This window comes from Colobus angolensis, unplaced genomic scaffold (genome assembly GCF_000951035.1).
Source record: "Colobus angolensis palliatus isolate OR3802 unplaced genomic scaffold, Cang.pa_1.0 Scaffold167, whole genome shotgun sequence".
Taxonomy (NCBI): domain Eukaryota; kingdom Metazoa; phylum Chordata; class Mammalia; order Primates; family Cercopithecidae; genus Colobus; species Colobus angolensis.
Genome location: NW_012114788.1, coordinates 4,418,680 through 4,434,912, shown reverse-complemented (window position 1 = coordinate 4,434,912; position 16,233 = coordinate 4,418,680). Strand labels below are relative to the sequence as shown.

General features: G+C 44.1%; 1 protein-coding gene across 1 annotated transcript in view; it reads right to left on the bottom strand.

The window, feature by feature from the left end:
• Positions 1–9,465, bottom strand: part of SLFN5 (schlafen family member 5) — a 24,477-nt gene extending 15,012 nt beyond the window's left edge. Inside the window, exon 1 of the mRNA XM_011937692.1 lies at positions 9,357–9,465. The gene's annotated coding sequence lies outside the window, so the exon portion shown is untranslated. The remainder of the gene's footprint in view (positions 1–9,356) is intronic.
• Between the last annotated feature and the right edge of the window lie 6,768 nt (positions 9,466–16,233).

Here is a 16,233-nt window from a genome sequence, read left to right as displayed (position 1 = left end):
AGAAATAAACAATATCTTCTGTGGTCTGAATGTTTGTAACTCCCTAAAGTTCATTTTTTTTTTGTAGTTTCATAAATTTTTGTAGTTTATAAGCCACCCAGTCCGTGGTATTTTGTTACAGCAGCCCAAATGGACTAAGACAATATCTAAAATAAGAGGGGGTAGGAGGGAGAACGGAGAAAATAAGCATGCTGTTTAGAAATACAGAAACAAATGCCAGAAGAAAAAGCCAGAGACACAAGAGGTTCCTGGCAAGCAGGAGAAGTGGGAGAGGGCGAGGCCATTCCTTACTGTGTCTAAGGAACTGTGATTTTCCAAACTACATTCATGAGACTTCCACTTCCAGTCAGAATAGAGTACTAGGGACTAGGCTACTCTCCTGTCTGAAACAACTAAAATATTTTTGAAGAAAATTTGATGAACACTAGAAAAAAATCAAGATCTAAGATGTTCCACAACCCTTAAGTGCAAGAAATGTGAAAAAAAAAAAAAAATACTGAGGAACATCATAATTAAATTGTTCAAAACCAGTGATACAGAAAAAAATCTTCAAAGCATCCAGAGGAAAAAGGCACACTATATAAAGAGAAACAAAAGGTGACATTAGAATTTTTCCAGTATTGTGTTGTTGACGGGTGACACATAACCTGAAAATAGCCTCAGCTGTCCTTTTTGGTTTTTGTTTTTTTAGAGACAGGGTTTCACTCTGTCTAGAGTGCAGTCATGGCTCACTGCAGCCTTGAACTCCTAGGCTCAAGCTATCCTCCTGCCTTAGCCTCCCAAGTAGCTAGGACTACAGGAATGTGCCACAATTCACAGCTAATTTTTTAAATTTTTTGTACAGATAGGGTCTTCCAATGTTGCCTAGGCTGGTCTCAAACTCATGACCTCAAGCAAATCTCCTGTCTCAACCTCTTAAAGTGCTGGGATTACAGTTATAGGCCACCATGCCCCACTGCTCAGCTGTCTTTTTAATTTTCCCACGGATGTTGATTTAAGACAGTAACCAATTTGTCTATATCATAATGAGTAATTTCACGTAGAAATTTAGCTAATATCCATTTTAAATAATTTGGTGCCAGAAAGTGGCCATTTTGAGAGCACCAAAGATTATCAGAGTAAAGATTCAACCAGATTTTTTCATGGGCGGATCACCTGAGGGCAGGAGTTTGAGACCAGCCTGGCCAACATGGTGAAACCCTGTTTCTACTAAAAATAAATTACAAAATTAGCAGGGTGTGGTGACGTGTGCCTGTAATCCCAGCTACTCGGGAGGCTGAGGCAGGAGAATCACTTGAATCTGGGAGTTGGAGGTTGCAGTGTGCCGAGATCATGCCACTGCACTCCAGCGTGGGTGACAGAGTGAGACTCTGTCTCAAAAAAAAAAAAAAAAGGAAATGTCTGTGCTGCATGAGAAACCATGAGGTCAGGCGAGGAGCGAGCCTAGAGCTAGTTTGGCAGAAGCATCATCAAGTTTTCCAGTGACAGCTAATGACCTAAAACAAGAGAAATAAGCCTTTTAAACCGGTCAAGAGTGAGGCTACAGTAAATAACGGGGTTTTAATGGTTTTCATGAAGTTAAAGGCCCAAGGGCTTGTCTAGATCGCTCTTGCACAAATAGAAAAAAATGGCTGTCTACAGTTGGGGTGCTTTGGGAAGGAGGCTGTTGAAGAACTGATTTCAGGTTCCAGGAGGTCTTTATGTTTGGACTTTCAAAGGAGAGAATCCCTCACTGAAGACAGTCAATCCGTAAAGAGATGATCCAATTTCAGAAAACTTTGGCACCTATTGTCTTCAATATCCAGTTAAACCTAGAAATCCTCTCATCTGTCATTTTGTGAGGGATTTACAATAACTTTGGATAATCTTTAGTCTATCAGGAGAGAATATTTATCCCTCCTTAGACAAGTTTACCTCAAATAATGAATTGTGTTTTGGTAAAATTGTAACTTAGCCTTAAAAAATTTATGTCCCTTTTCTACTAAAGCTGAGACCAAGTAAATGGAATCCTTTTAACAGGCTTCCTTGCTCTCTGAACAAAGTAGGAGATCATTTTTATATTGTATCAGAACTGAATCACAAGGGAAAACTTGTATCTTTTAACTCTTGATTGAGCATTTGGACAAAACAGGGGCTTCAGTGAGTCTCTGGAGCATGACTGTCCAGTTATATCATTGCCCTTCCCAAGGCAAAGGCAGGAAAGTATTGACTGTCTTTGTCTAAAGGTGCACTGAAAAAGGCAGAGAAAATTTCTAGTACAGTAAAGCAAGTGACTTCTAGGTAGAATTGATGACAGATGGTGTGTGAGTTAGGCACTACTAGGAAAAAAGAAATGACAATTTTGTTGACGGTTCTGAAATCAGTATCTCCATCTACTTGGTTTCTTTGCTGGCAGGACAGGAGTGTTACTAGGGGATATAAGAGGATGTTTGCATATAAGGCCTTCGACTGTAGGTTCGAGTCCTTTCTTTGCTTCTCACTTCAATGGATATTGGGGAAGTTTGAGTAATCCTTTTGACAGGATCTGTCTGAATTTAGTAAGTTCTGCTTATTATTTTGCTGCTCCAATTATTTGTCCTATATGAGTGGAATTTTTAGCCCCTTACACTGTCAGGTTTGGTGTCAAGATATTTATTTGGAGCAGGCATCAAATATAATAGAGAAAGCAAAGGTGTATTCAGAGCAGGTGCAACTTGATTATGAATAGAGAAGTCTCTGAAACATCAGCACATATTACAGTTCCATTTGCAAATTAAGTCTCTATTAAATTTGGCATGGTATCAAAGAGCAGGAAGGAATGTTTTTCATTCAAGGACTAAGGGCTACAGTTGAGGGCTGGGAGATGGAATAAATATGTGGCTTATATGTAGGTTATTTGAAATACCTACCACCTGTGTGGTATGTTTACTCAGAGGAAGAGATTGAGCAAAAGGGACAGGGTTTAACGTAGAAAGAGTAGCACCATGTTTACCAGAAATCCAGAAATTGATGAGTTTGACCACCTGTATTTATAGTTAAATCATCTTGAGTGTTTAGGGAAAGGCAGACTATTGGGTAGTTTCTCCTTCTTCTGAGCACCCTCGTTGATCTGAACTGATGGATTTTTATTTGTCTTGATTCTATTTACAATATCGGTAAGTGTCCTTGTCAATAGGTGGTTGATTGGGAAGTGAGCCACAAGTTTATTTCGAGTCCTGTCTCATTTTAGTTCTAAAGCTCTTTCAAAATGTTCTGCCAGGTGTTACAATTCAGAAAAGGGGGTTGTTTTCCATTCTAATTTCTGTTTTAGAATAAAGTCTCCAATTTCATGATTAACTCCACTGATAAAATGAGATGAAAGGGCTGCTTTTTACCACCTTCTTTAACTGATGTGTTGGAAGGTATTTCCTAGTCTATCCTGAAAAAGTCCGATGATTTTATTTTTTTGTTTGCATGGTCCAATGGATTTTTATTAGAAATGTTTTGGGTATGGCTTTTAGGAGACTTTGCCTTACTTTTTGGATCCTTTTCCTTAAACCCTCAGATTTACTGTGGAAAGAGGGATACTGTGGGTCCCTTTCTGAGTCTGTCCAATTAGCTTTTGTCCTCCAGGATTTAGCACCTTAGCTTCTGACCAACATGTGTACACGTTGATAGAGGTTAGGTAACCCTATGTCATATGTACCTAGAAGAATTCTAAATTCTTTTATGAATTTTTGCTGGTCTTGTCTGGGTTTAGGGAAACCTTTAAGTATGACTCTTAATTCAGCTCGGATCCAAGGTTTAAATTCTACAGATGCCCGCATACCTGGCTTAAAGAGAGGGATGAATATTCAGAGGCAACTGGAATTTTGGAGTTTTATGAGAGTTATTGGGCAAAGGGAGGGGGTCTGAAAAAGGGGAAGAGAAGTGAGCAGTTGACTGAAGTATAGGAGAGAGATTATTGAAAGTAATGGCAAAAATCGCAATTACTCTTGCACCAACCTAATAGAAGGATAAGGGGAAAGAGAGAGAGCTGGATACAGGGAGGCACCTGGAAGACAAGAAAAAGAAGCATTTACTAGAGAAATTAGTCTAGTTTGTTGTTGCTTAAGTTTGTCAAATTTCCCATTGGCTTTGGGCAAAGAATCTTTCAATGAAGAAATTTTTGATCAGAATTTCATTTGGAGGCCTCTGCCTACCAACAAAAAACTGCAGCCCCATTGATCCTGAGAAATCTTACTCCTACTTTTCTAAGGTGCATGTCAAATGAACAATTTTGTTCAAGTCAAATGTTCCCCAAAGTAGTCAGTAAAGGCTCAAATCATCCTTGGAGTCATGCCATTAGGAAGGTAGGAAAGTAGGTGCATGAGTTAGTATTGTACAAAGAAGAAGCAGTTTCTCCTAGATGAGGAGGGTATGCAGACTTAGAAGACCCCATGAGAGCTGTTGGCCATCAGTAGGAGTATAATTCTTGTGCATTTTGCGTCTCAGGTCCCCAACCTTACAGTTGGCCACCTCCTAACACAGACCAGACAATCTTTGCCCCCGAGTAGGCAGAAAACCAGAGGGAGCACTCCCTGTGGACCAAAGGGAAGCTCTCAGGACAAAAACGCAAGACGGAAGGAGAACCTGAGCTGGTTTTATTGGTGACTCCACAATAAAATTTGTTCACATGGACATGGGTTCAGGGAGAACCACAAACTCACTGGACTGTGAAGTGAGCTTGAACAGGCTTATAGGACCTATGCCTGTGTCCGACCCTGTCATTCTCCTTAGACAAACCACTTTCAAACAGCACAGCACAAACACACACAAAAGAGAGCCAAAAAAGGTGAAAGAGAATGGCCTGATTCCACCTAGGGTGCCAAATAAATGGGAACCAGTAACAAAACCCAGGTATCAAATGAGAATAAGTAGCTGAGGAACTCAACACAAAGAGAAATTCAGAGCCAGTGCTGACTTATCACATCAGTGCAAACTCAACAAGCCACTCGCTGCAAGGTGCAAGATGCCTCTGTAGCAGCCATCCTGTTTGAAAATGGGAGTCCACACAGTGGGCAGTGCAGATGGTATCTTGGTGGAACCTCCAAAGAAACTAAAGACATTAATGAAGTCTGCCTGGATGAGAACAAGCAGAGGCTGTTTATTCAGAGCTCACTATAACGAGGGAGTCAGTCGCCATCATCACTCACATTCATCAGAGCCTCAAAGACAGGCAGGAGAAAGAAAGACTGATAGGGACAAAAAGGGAATGCTCAGGTATGGTATGATTCAAGGGTGTTGTCATAGGGAAGCTGGAAGCAGGCTAACCAGAAATGAACATCCTGTATGATTAGTTTGGGGAACATATTTGGCTTTCTCTGACTGGTCCTAAGTTGGAATCTGGCGTAAAAATTAAGGAAGCTGTCAGTTATTGACCAGGTCCTGACCACTACCAGTCAACTGCTGCAGAAGCTGTGGTTTGGCTTCCCAGGCTGGTTACTGCAGCACTTGTGGGTCAGAGTTCTATTTTTGTATATGTCCTGGCCAGAGTTTATATGTATATTTAGCCTCTCAACTATAAAATTTCTAGAGAAAAATATAAGAGAAAATATTTTTGCCTTGGGTTAGGCAAACAATTTTTAAAGATGACATTAGATGAACAAAAGAATTTTTTTTTTTTTTTTTTTTTGAGATGGAGTCTCCCTCTGCTGCCCAGGCTGGAGTGCAGTGGTGCTATTTCGGTCACTGGAACCTCCGCCTCTTGGGTTCAAGTGATTCTCCTGCCTCAGCCTCTCGAGTAGCTGGGATTATAGGTGCTCGCCACCACGCCTGGTATTTTAAAATTTTGTAATTTTAGTAGAGATGGCATTTCACCATGTTGACTGGGCTGGTCTCAAACTCCTGACCTCCAGTGATCTCCCTGCCTCAGCCTCCCAGTGCTGGGTTTATAGGCATGAGCCACTGCACCTGCCCTAGATGCACAATAAATTTTTTCTAAATGATATATTGGACTTTAAGAACTTCTCTTTCTGAAAGACACTATTAAGAGAATGAAAATATAAGCCCCAGGCCGTCATAGGAGGGGACAATAGGAGGAGCAAGAGCATCAGGATGGTGCTAATGGATGCTGGGCTTAATATCTAGACGATGGGATGATCTGTGCAGCAAACCACCATGGCAACGCATTTACCTATGTAACAAACCTGCACGTCCGGCACAAGTACCCCTGAACTTAAAATAAAAGTTTAAGAAAAAAAGAAAATGTAAGCCCCTGACTAGAAGAAGATATTTGCAAATTACATAACTGATAAAGAACTTGTACACAGATTACATATAGAACACTCAGAAAGTAATGATAAAAAAATCCGAATTTAAAAATGAATAAAAGACTTGAATAGACAATTTACCAAAGAAGATATATGGATACAAATAAGCACATTGAATTACACTTAACATCATTAGTCATTAGGGAAATGCCTATTAAAACTTCAGTTTTACACATCTATTCATCTATTAGAATGGCTAAAATGACTAACCATACTAGTTGTTGGTGAAGATGTAAAGGAATGGGCATCCTCATAAACTCCTGGTAGGGATATAAAGGGGTATGACCATTTTGGAAAATAATTTGGTGGTTTCTTAAGAAGTTCTGCATACGCTTGCCATATGACCCAGCCATTCCACACCAAAGTGTTTACCCAAGAGGAAAAAAAATAGGCATATGTCCATACAAAGACTTGTACATGAATGTTCATAACATTTTTATTTGTGAAAGCTATAAACTGGAAACAATCCAAATGCCCATCAGCAGATGAATGAAGAAGCCAATAATGATTATCCATATAATTGAAGACCACTCAACCATAATAAAAAGGAAAGAACTATTGGTACCCACAACGACATAGATTAATCTGAAAACAATGATGCTGAGTGACAGAAGCCAGACATAAAAGAGTGTATATCATATGATTCAATTTGCCATGACAATAATACTGGAAATGATTTCTATTTTCTCATAGTATGGAGTAGTCCTCCCTTATCTTTGATTTGGCTTTCCATGCTTTAGTTACCACAATAAGCTCTGGTCCAAAAATATTAAATTAAAAATTCCAGAAATAAATGATTCATAAGTTTCAAGTTTCATTCTGAGTAGCCTAATGAAATCTCAGGCCATCCACTCCCTCTCACCCTGGGACGTGAATCATTCCTTTGTCTGGTGTACTCACCCTGTATATGCTACTAGCCCTTAGTCACTTGGTAGCCTTCTTACTTATCAGATCGACTCTAATACTGCTTATATTCAAGTAACCCTTATTTTATTTAATGGCCTCAAATCTCCAGAGTAGTGATGCTGGCAATTCAGACATGCCAAAGAAAAGCCTTTCTTTAAGTGATTTCTTTAAGCGAAACAGTGAAAGTATAGGAAAAAAACATAGTAGATACACGGTTTGGTGCTACCCATGGTTTCAGGCATCAACGTAGGGTCTTGGGACATATCCCATGGTTAAAGTGGGACTGCTGTAAACACCTGTGAATTTTTACAATCAGGCCAGGAGTCGATCACAGCATTTTCCTCTTCTTCCTCTTACATAAAAATAATAAAACTGCTTATTTTCTTAAACAAAAGAGTTTAAGTCTTGTGACATTTTTATGGTGGGGGGGTTCAAGCAATTCTCCTGCTTCTGGCTCCGAGCAGCTGGAATTACAGGCATGTGCCATCACACCCAGTTAATTTTGTTATTTTTTTGTAGAGATGGGGTTTCACCCTGTTGGCCAGGCTGGTCTCAAACTCCTGACCTTGTAGAGATGGGGTTTCACCCTGTTGGCCAAGCTGGTCTCGAACTCCTGACCTCAAGTGAACTGCCCACCTCACGTGATATGCCCACCTTGGCCTCCCAAAGTGCTGGGATTGCAGGCATAAGCCACTGTGCCCCACCTCTTGTGACATTTAAATGAAAGTTTCTGACACAGGATGTTATCACACTGAATTGCTTGTCTGTTATCCTGCCACAGGAACTCTCACCTCCCATCAGACAGACAGATTAGGAATCGGTTTCTTTTTCCCCCACAAAGGCAGGCACAGACTCCGCCCCCTTCTCACAGGGCAAGACCAAACTCAAGCCACTGCTCTCACCTCCTAGAGGCTTGGCTCTAAACCACCGCCCTCCCATCTGCTATTGGTAGGGGATGGGGAGAAACTATTGAAAAGTTCCCCCCATCCTCCCTCAAGCACCCCCTCCTGCCTGCATTAGTGCCAAAGGATCCCCTTCTGGTACAACCGAGACCCTCGAGATTTCAGCACCCCAACATTTTTAGTGACGAAACCATGAAAATTCTGATGAGGCCTTTGCTTGTTTGCACATGTTAGCTACCCACTTTTTGCCCAATATTCCTTTTTCTAGCAATATAATTATAAACTGTCGATGCACCGTTTCTTTGTCAAGCAGGGGAATATTGCCTCAGAGTCATAAAAACTTTTGCAGAAGGAATGAATGCCTTTAAGGGCATTGCGACCAGCTGCTGATGCCCGGAAGTCCGGTGGTTCAAGGTGTAATCTGAGACTAAGAAAGACTTTCCCCCTAGGTTCACTGAAAGTCCCCCTCCCTTCCTTCCTAGTTGCATAAAAACTCCCCGCTACTTATTTTTGTTAGAGTGGATTTGAGAGATCTTGCCCTCTTGCCTTCTCGCTTTGGCCAAATGGAATAAATCTTCCTCTGTCTCCAAGCACCTGTGTGTCAGTGTTTGACATCAACAACACATCTGGTTCCTGAGCCTGAGCCTGAATTTGGGCTTCTACAACTCTGGCTCCCGGGACACATGCAAGAGGGAAACGGAATCACACCTTAGTCTCAGCCACTGCTGACAGAACCCACAGTGGCTCTAGTTAGTCACTGTACGGGGGATACAGGGCTTCGTGGGCTGCCCTAGTAGCCTGCCCCTGTTGTTACAGTTTCAAGACTGACGTTCCAAGCCAGGAGCTTATAGGCAAGCCTCTGGAACAAAGCCTTTTGTAACAGACTGGACATTGGCCCAATTTGTCCCCAGGCCACAACCCATTTATCTTCATCCTCGGGAGGATGTCCTTCGTGCTCCCGAACCGTGGGGAAATGTTGCCAGGCTCGGTTTGGCAAGATTTAGGCTGTGCTGGGTCGGCGCCTCTCCCTCCTCCCCAGCTCGCCCCGCGTTCCGAGCCTCCCCAGCTCCCGAGTCCTCCGCCGCTAGCTGTCGTTGGAGATGCTCCTGAGTCAACAAACTAAATCTCCCCAGCGGGAAAGACGCTCTCCCGGCAGCGCCTAGACCTGGGGAGCTGCAGTCGCCGCACCTTGCCTTCACCACAGCCCCATAGGAGAACCCGCGCAGACTGGAGGAGGTTTGGGGAAGGCCTGGGCAAAGAAGCGCGGGGGATTCATTACCCGCCAGGGTTCTCCTCTGCAGCGCGTCTCCCTCCAGGAGCTGGAAACGGAGTCTCCCAAGTCCAGAGCAGAGAAATTGATCCCGCGGGGTCCCGGGCTTATATCAGCTGAGCTACGTGACACCTCCCAGGGCGGGGCATCGTACAAGAGACAGACAGAGGGACAGCCCAATCGCATCATTACGTGGAGCGGGAAGCCCACCCCTGAAAAGACAACATCCTTGGTAAACTTTGGGTGGACTGGGGAGAACTGAGGAGGGGAAGCGCTTTGTTGCTTCTCTGTGTTTTCTATTTTATTTTATTTTATTTTTAGATTTTCAGTTCTTATTTCACCCAGAGAAGGAGACCTGGGTATCTACCCCCACCTCCTTCAGAACCTCCCCGGCCCCCCTCGGAGTCTTCCTGGGACGCCACAGGCTCGGAGAGCGCTCCGCAGGTTTCTCCGCCAGCGCCTCCAAATCTTTCGATTTCTACTCGAATTACACAGTCAGCTGCTCCAGCTCTGTGCTGGAAGGAGAGCAAGGGGTATGGCGAGACTCGTTGGTAGATGGGGCACTGGGAGGAAGGGAAAGCAGAAAGTTAAGCCTCTGTTTTCGCCTCCCTCCTTCCCCTACTAATTCCAGAATGTTGCTTCCTCCTCCTTACTTTTGCTGGCGCCAAGGGCTCCGACCAGAACCTGCCAGGCGTAGGTGTGGCCACGGGGGCGAAACCTGGCAGGCTCTGGAAAGAGCGTTTTGCTGACAGGAAAGAGAAACCGTTCCTTGTATTCATCACCTACCGCAGACTTCATCACCCCCGAGTCTTAGACGGGGCTGTCAGATTTCAGTGTGTTTCTCTTAATTGTAGTACCAAATTTGTACGGGGCGCTGGCGAAGGGCCTGGCTCCGCCACGCGCAGCCCTCCCGAACTGCCCGTGCTTGCGGCGCGCGCTGCTGCCCTGTGTGGCCTGTGCTGGGAACCCGAGGGCCGAAGTGTGACCGCCGCAGCACGGGGGGACGAGGGAACCAGGAGCTGGCTGCCTGGGGGCAGAGTTGAACCCGTGCTCCCGAACTGCCCGTGCTTGCGGCGCGCGCTGCTGCCCTGTGTGGCCTGTGCTGGGAACCCGAGGGCCGAAATGTGACCGCCGCAGCACGGGGGGACGAGGGAACCAGGAGCTGGCTGCCTGGGGGCAGATTTGAACCCGTGCTCCCGGCGGATATAAGTAGCACTTGGGGACTCCTATTCAGCCCAATCCTGATTCCAACTGCCCTCTCTAGGTACCTACCCTTTACCCTTTTTCCGTTTTACAATTCTGGTGAGTAGATGTTTCTCTATCCCTTCTCTTCCAACTCCAGCGCCCAGAGCCAGGAGGACTCCTGGAGCCCGCCCAGCAAGCCCCTCTCTCTCCCATCTTCTGCTCAAGAGCTCGAGGTCTCAGTAGACAGAGCTGAGGAAAGGCCGCCTGTGGAGCCTGAGCCAGGCGCAGACTGGGTCGTCACAGTCTGGTCCGGGGCGCTGGAAGTTTTACTCACTTCTCAAGAACCAGCAAGAGATCATCCAGGCCTGACCCTTTGCAAGTGACAGAATCCAAAGCTTTGAGCTCATGGGAAAGTGGCTGGAAAGAAAGTCACTGCAGGGCCACACAGGTCTCTGGCGAGGCTACCCAAGAACATTTAAATCCCTGCCCAGAGAAGAAGAGGCTCCAGTTGTCTTGCACCTTCCTGGGAATTGGCAGTCCCTCAGAGCAGGGGTTCTGCAGCCACAGGCAGTGCCAGGAGACAAGGATGGTGGCCAGTTAGCAGAAAATCAAGGCAGACGGAACAGTCTGGAAAACACCACCTACGGTCACCTCTGGAGCCTGGGATTATGGGATAACTTTTCGATTTTTAAATGTATTGTCAAATAGCTAAAGTACATGGAAAGTACAAAATAATAGTAAATTGAACACCCGTGCATTCACCACACAGCTTAAGCAATAACATCAGCAATATTTGTATACCCAGCTGGTCTCATTCCCTCTTTCCACTTGTCCCCTACTCACCTGATAACCAGTACAATTTTATGAATTTGAAGTTACTAATTCCCATGCAACTGTTTATACTTTTAGTACATGCGTATTTGTCCCTCATCAACACATGACACTGTTTCGACACATTTATATGCGTTTAAACTGCATGTAAATGGCATCATGTTGGCCAGATGCAGTTACTTATGACTGTAATTCCAGCACTTTGGGAGGCAGAGAGGGAAGATGGCTTGAGGCCCAGAGTTTGAGACCAGCCTGGGCAACATAGCAAGACTCTATCTCTACAAAAAAAAATTGTTTGTTTGAGACAGAGTCTCGCTCTGTCACTCAGGCTGGAGTGCAGTGGCGCCATCTCGGTTTGCCACAACGATGGCCTCCAGGGTTCAAGTGATTCTCCCGCCTCAGCCTCCCAAGTAGCTGGGACTACAGGTGTGCGCCACCACACCCAGCTAATTTTTGTATTTTTAGTTAGAGACGCGATTTCACCATATTGGCCATGTTGGCCTACAAACTCTTGACCTCATGATCTGCCTGCCTCAGCTTCCCAAAGTGCTGGGATTACAGGTGTGAGCCACTGCGCCCAGACAAAAAAATTGTTTTAAATTAGCTTGGTGTGGTGGCGCCTGCCTATAAAGTCCCAGCTACTCAGGAGGCTGAAGCGGGAAGATGGCTTGAGCCCAGGAGCTGAAGGATGCTGTGAGTTCTGATTGTGCCACTGCACAGGCAATAGAGTGAGACTCTGTCTCTTAAAAAAAAAAAAAAAAGTATCATATTGTATGTGTTCTGTAGTACTTACTCCCACACTTTAACATTTTGCTTTAAAGATTTGTTCGTGTATTTAGATCATTGCTTTTCACGGCTGTATGAGCTGAATCATTTCTGCTCTTCTTTCCATCCATACCCATTGGTCTCCAAAATATCCAGGCCTCCCCAAAAGTTCCTGCAGGAGACCTCAGTTCTACTGGCTTTCATGTCATAATTGTTCCAGCACTACTTTTCCATTTCTGGTTCCAGCCCTCCTCTCCCACATTCTCAAGCTTCTAGAGGGTCATGAGAGAGGAAAGATGCCAAATGCCTTTGATAAAGTGTCGCCTTTCCAGTGGTTTGCATGTTTGTTTGTGTGGCGTGGGAGGGAAGTGAGGGCAGATGTGACTTATTCTGAGTGTTAATTCAAGTTTAAAAGCAAAATCTTTAGGTTTGCCTCGTCCAGTAACGAATGCCAAGAGCTATAACTGCTCATTCTCTCTCTCTTCTCTCTCTCTCTCTCTCACACACACACACTTGCTTAATGCAATATTTACACTGTTTTTGCTTCAACAAACTAAATAGGAGAAGAGAGGTGGTAGGTTAAAGGGGCCTGCTGTCTTATTAAGGGCAGTCAGTCTCTCACAGAAAGAATCACTGTATTAGCGTAGGGAGAATCACTGCCTACGTCAGCTGTGTGTAGACTAGAGGCTGCATGCCATGGTCTACAGATTCCTCACTACAGAAAACTTGCTTCGACATTCTCCATGAGAGTCACAGCGAGATTGATTATGGGGTCAATGCTCAATGGCACTGTGGCTGGCCAAGTTTTTTTGCAGAAACTTTTACTAGGGGACTGAGGATTATAGCAGCAAGCCATCTTAGCATAGAGCCTTATCTGTGTTTCCACAGACTATCTTTCAAACCCAAGCAACTTGTTCATAATATTCACTTTTCAGGCAAAAACATATTTTCCACTTTTTTTCTTTTCTTGATAAAAAAGTTTAAAGAGTAAAATCTGCATAAACACGTGTGTGATGTTTCTTAGGAATAATGTTTGCCATTTGACAGTGTGGTGAAATTTTGTCAGAACAAGTTTACTTGAAGGAGGGAGGAGACATCCTTTATCAATGTTTATATGAATCACACGCATCAGAGAGAGTGGGAGGGAGAATCTTGGTTCTCTGGCACTCCCAGTACCCATATTGAGATCCAAGAGTGTTCGGATGACTTTCCTGTCTCAGTAAGTAACTAAGCTTTTCCTGAAGGAGCTCAGTTAAGTCCAAGCTTAATTTCAGTCGAATCCAATGTTTAATTTGCTTTTTCAGCTACAGGAAATGAAAGTGTGACTCAGAATTTTCTCTATATATCCCCTCAGATCTTTAGCACACTGAGAGTAATTACAGAGTCTCAAAGCATATCCCCACAAGATGCTTTATTTATTACAAAGGAAAAAACACTAATTTTCCAGAGAATCCTGGACTATATCACCTTAACCAAGTTATCAAGGTTAACATCATTAGTAACAGGAAAAATTAAATTGCCTGCCACTAAAAAGAACAATTTTTATTTCTTATGTATTCCTGACCCAATAAAACAAAACAAAACAGCGCAATGAGAATGTAACTATAAGGCAACATTAGAGGGTTCAGTGGTGCCCACCTGTAGTCCCAGCTACAGGGGAGTTTGAGGCAGGAGGATTGCTTGAGGCCAGGAGTTCAAGACCAGCCTGGGTAATATAGCAAAACCCTGTCCCAAAGGAAAAAGAAAAGAAAACATTAAACAAACCCAAACCCAAATTGAAAGACTGTTCTAGATTGAAGAACACTAAAAAGACAAGACAAAGTCACCATGTAATCCTAGGCGGGAGCTTGGACTAGAAAAAAATTTCTTTTTGCTATAAAGGACACTCTGGCAATTGTGAGAATGCACTTCAAAGACCTCAACTTGGAGCTTAATTCACAAAGGACCCCAGCTGCCTCACTCTTCCATTGCACGTTTGTGTGAAGGTCATGCTTCCATGGGCTGCTGCCAGCTAATGACTGAGTATAGCAAGGACAGGAGGGCAGGCCTTCTCCTGGGAGACAAAGGATGCCTATAATGGCCAACTTTTGCTTGACTTTGAGTGAATATCTGGCATACTTCCACCCAATCATTTTCCCCCTCTCCTCCACACAGGATCAGACTTGCATCATGGTCTGACAGCTCTCTCATCTTTTGTTGACTCCCAACTCTCAGCAAGATGGAAATGCCCAAATTCCCCTGACATATGGTAGAGGAAGAAATAAAGAGTTTGAGGGAAATGAGCATGAAGGAATGGCTATATTAGGTAAAACCAGAAGTAATCCTGCTAGAGGATTTTGTTCTATGACATGTCCCAGATTACACACCACTCACCAAGACCACCAGAAAGCACTGGTGAGAGGGGCACCTGCATCAAAGAAGTCCAGTGATGGCTGTCCACTGCATGCCAAAGAGGATGGTAGGTGAGGCATCCTCAAAGCTGGGCCCATTAACACCCATGGGAATGCATGATGGGGGCCCTCAAATAATAGAAGCTAGGAGGTCACAATTACCACAGTGACTGGCATGGTTAGTCAGACAGCCACCGGGACTAGAGTCACAGGGAGTTGTGGAGATGGTTAATGGAGAATGATGCCCTTAGAGGCAAAATAGACGGGCAGCCAATAAAAATGTTACTTAACATCCATAACCCACAAAGAGCAAGAATAAAGGAGCAGGAAGTTGTGGGTGATTGCCCCCAATGAAAAGCCACAACTTCCTGTTTAGTTCTCAAACCCAAGTCAATTTGCAGATCTGAAACCCACTGACTAAAGTGGTGGATTCCCAGGAGGAAGAATCTTACAATGCCATGTCAAGTATACACCATGACAATTCCTCCAGCTCTTCCCCAAAGGTACCTATGGGCATTTATTCATGTGACCATATGCTGGGGAAAGGAGATAACCAGACATTTCAAGGGCTGTTGAATATGGGATTTGAGTTAACACTGATACCCAGAAATCTGAAATATCATCACAGTCCCTGTTACAATGGGACCAGGTAATAAATGGAGTCCTGTCTGAAATCTGACTCACAGTGGTTCATTTGGTCTGTGGATGATTTCCCAAGCAGCCAAGTGCACAGTTGGAATACTCCCAACATTAGGCTCTGGTATGTAAAGTACAACTATTATAGTGGGAAAGGTCAAAAGGAAACCTCTGAAGCTGCCCCCAACTCAGCCAAGATGATAAATCAAAATCGGTTTCATATTGTAAGAGATTCATGCCACCATTAAAGAACTAAAGGATGCAGGGAAGGTAGTTTCCATTATATTTTCATTTAATTTGTTAGCCTAGCCCCTAAAGAAATTGGCAAGATCCTGAAGAATGACTGTAGACTACCGCAGGCTTAACCGAGGAGTAGCCCTTATTCCGGCTGCTATTTGGTATCATCTAGATCAACGTTAGTAAGCCTTCAGGTGAAAAGTGTGTGAGCACTGATTTGGCAAATGCATTCTCTTCTATTTCAGTTAGAAAGAAGATCAGAAACAGTTCACATTAATGTGGAACAGACCAAAATATTCAGCTACATTTTGCTCCAGGGTTATTTTAACTCATGCTCTCAATCATAATACAGTACAAAGAAATCTGCACCATCTGGACAGCCCAGAGAACACCACATGGACCCATTATGTTGACATCATGCTTCTGAACAGATGAACAAGTTGGTGGCTCTGGGGGCCATGGTAAGACATATGCATTCCAGAGAACTGGAGATAAACCATGCTAAGATTTCAGGAACCAGCCACTCCAGTGAAGTTTTAAGGGATTCAGTGGTAAGAGCTGTGCTAGGTGTCCCCTCCATAGTGAAGAACAAATTGCTGTGTCTTACATCCCCTACCACAAAGAAGGAATCATAGCATCTGGTAGGCCTGTTTAACTTCTACAGGCAGGCCGGGCGCGGTGGCTCAAGCCTGTAATCCCAGCACTTTGGGAGGCCGAGACGGGTGGATCACGAGGTCAGGGGAGATCGAGACCATCCTGAGCTACACGGTGAAACTCCGTCTCTACTAAAAAATACAAAAACTAGCCGGGCGAGATGGCGGGCGCCTGTAGTCCCAGCTACT